Source organism: Leptodactylus fuscus, chromosome 4 (assembly GCF_031893055.1).
Source record: "Leptodactylus fuscus isolate aLepFus1 chromosome 4, aLepFus1.hap2, whole genome shotgun sequence".
NCBI lineage: Eukaryota > Metazoa > Chordata > Amphibia > Anura > Leptodactylidae > Leptodactylus > Leptodactylus fuscus.
Window position 1 is genome coordinate 40,869,344 of NC_134268.1, and position 2,500 is coordinate 40,871,843.

The following is a 2,500-nucleotide window of genomic DNA, read 5'->3' on the forward strand; positions in this document are numbered from 1 at the left end:
AGCTCTTTGCACTACTCCACGCTAGGCCTTTTTCTTCACTTTTTGCCTTCTCTTAAGGGAACTTCATATTCCAGCAGGAGCAGTGCAAGGGCTGGGGGCGGCCCTTATACCCACAGGTGTGGTTCAGCAACCAGTCACAGGCCGCAACCACCCTCTTTCAAAAGGGCTGGGCGCAGGGTCTGCGCAGGGCTAAGAAACCATCCCGGGGGTGAAAGAAAGAGCAAGCTGGGCCGGAGCCCGTTGTCCAGGAGTCGGCTAAGGAAGAAGGTGAGATGGTTGCCCGTGCCTGGAAGCGAAGCTGCTTTTCAGTCGGCTTCTCTTTTCCTAGGGCGCGTTGCCTGCAAAGATGTTCAGCCTGTGTTGCCCTGTAAATTGGTCTGCAGGTTACTAGCTATGGCCTCCAGCCCGGCGGGAGGCCCAGATGCTATGGAAATGAAGCCTGCTATTATTAAAAGTAAAAAGCCACAACGCTGGTGGCCACCATGCCCGCTGCGGCTGCAGCTGCTAAGAGTGATAGCGGTACGAATGAGAATACTAGGATTTTGCAAGGACTAAAGAGTGCAAGAGAGAAAGCGAATGTAAAAGAAGCAAGTGTGCAGTGTAAAAAGTGAATGTAAAAATGGCATAGAGGAGAGTGACCCCCTGCTGGTGGAAGTGAGGAAAAGCAAAAGCCTACAGCACCTGGTATTCCCAGGCGGTCTCCCATCCAAGTACTAACCAGGCCAGACCCTGCTTAGCTTCCGAGATCAGACGAGATCGGGCATGTTCAGGGTGGTGTGGCTGTAGGCAGAGTCAAGCCTCTCACTTACTCCTCTTCTACTTTACAGTCTGGCTGCCGGCAGCTCTTTGCACTACTCCACGCTAGGCCTTTTTCTTCACTTTTTGCCTTCTCTTAAGGGAACTTCATATTCCAGCAGGAGCAGTGCAAGGGCTGGGGGCGGCCCTTATACCCACAGGTGTGGTTCAGCAACCAGTCACAGGCCGCAGCCGCCCTCTTTCAAAAGGGCTGGGCGCAGGGTCTGCGCAGGGCTAAGAAACCATCCCGGGGGTGAAAGAAAGAGCAAGCTGGGCCGGAGCCCGTTGTCCAGGAGTCGGCTAAGGAAGAAGGTGAGATGGTTGCCCGTGCCTGGAAGCGAAGCTGCTTTTCAGTCGGCTTCTCTTTTCCTAGGGCGCGTTGCCTGCAAAGATGTTCAGCCTGTGTTGCCCTGTAAATTGGTCTGCAGGTTACTAGCTATGGCCTCCAGCCCGGCGGGAGGCCCAGATGCTATGGAAATGAAGCCTGCTATTATTAAAAGTAAAAAGCCACAACGCTGGTGGCCACCACGCCCGCTGCGGCTGCAGCTGCTAAGAATGATAGCGGTACGAATGAGAATACTAGGATTTTGCAAGGACTAAAGAGTGCAAGAGAGAAAGCGAATGTAAAAGAAGCAAGTGTGCAGTGTAAAAAGTGAATGTAAAAATGGCATAGAGGAGAGTGACCCCCTGCTGGTGGAAGTGAGGAAAAGCAAAAGCCTACAGCACCTGGTATTCCCAGGCGGTCTCCCATCCAAGTACTAACCAGGCCCGACCCTGCTTAGCTTCCAAGATCAGACGAGATATGGCGTGTTCAGGGTGGTGTGGCCGTAGGCAGAGACAGACCTCTCACTTACTCCTCTTCTACTTTGCAACCTGGCTGCCGGCAGCTCTTTGCACTACACCACGCTAGGCCTTTTTCTTCACTTTTTGCCTTCTCTTAAGGGAACTTCATATTCCAGCAGGAGCAGTGCAAGGGCTGGGGGCGGCCCTTATACCCACAGGTGTGGTTCAGCAACCAGTCACAGGCCGCAGCCGCCCTCTTTCAAAAGGGCTGGGCGCAGGGTCTGCGCAGGGCTAAGAAACTATCCCGGGGGTGAAAGAAAGAGCAAGCTGGGCCGGAGCCCGTTGTCCAGGAGTCGGCTAAGGAAGAAGGTGAGATGGTTGCCCGTGCCTGGAAGCGAAGCTGCTTTTCAGTCGGCTTCTCTTTTCCTAGGGCGCGTTGCCTGCAAAGATGTTCAGCCTGTGTTGCCCTGTAAATTGGTCTGCAGGTTACTAGCTATGGCTTCCAGCCCGGCGGGAGGCCCAGATGCTATGGAAATGAAGCCTGCTATTATTAAAAGTAAAAAGCCACAACGCTGGTGGCCACCACGCCCGCTGCAGCTGCAGCTGCTAAGAGTGATAGCGATACGAATGAGAATACTAGGATTTTGCAAGGACTAAAGAGTGCAAGAGAGAAAGCGAATGTAAAAGAAGCAAGTGTGCAGTGTAAAAAGTGAATGTAAAAATGGCATAGAGGAGAGTGACCCCCTGCTGGTGGAAGTGAGGAAAAGCAAAAGCCTACAGCACCTGGTATTCCCAGGCGGTCTCCCATCAAAGTACTAACCAGGCGCGACCCTGCTTAACTTACGAGATCAGGCGTGTTCAGGGTGGTGTGGCCGTAGGCAGAGACAGGCCTCTCACTTACTCCTCTTCTACTTTGCAGCCT

The 2,500-nt window shown here is 53.2% G+C and overlaps 2 non-coding genes and 1 pseudogene across 2 annotated transcripts; all 3 read right to left on the bottom strand.

Annotated features, from left to right (window-relative positions):
• Positions 1–669: 669 nt before the first annotated feature.
• On the bottom strand, positions 670–788 carry LOC142202033 (5S ribosomal RNA). The gene has a single exon (XR_012715912.1). It is a non-coding gene; the product is annotated as a 5S ribosomal RNA (ribosomal RNA).
• A 721-nt stretch (positions 789–1,509) lies between these two features.
• LOC142202082 (5S ribosomal RNA) lies at positions 1,510–1,628 on the bottom strand. The gene has a single exon (XR_012715960.1). It is a non-coding gene; the product is annotated as a 5S ribosomal RNA (ribosomal RNA).
• Positions 1,629–2,349: 721 nt separating this feature from the next.
• On the bottom strand, positions 2,350–2,458 carry LOC142201587 (5S ribosomal RNA; annotated as a pseudogene).
• Positions 2,459–2,500: the final 42 nt, after the last annotated feature.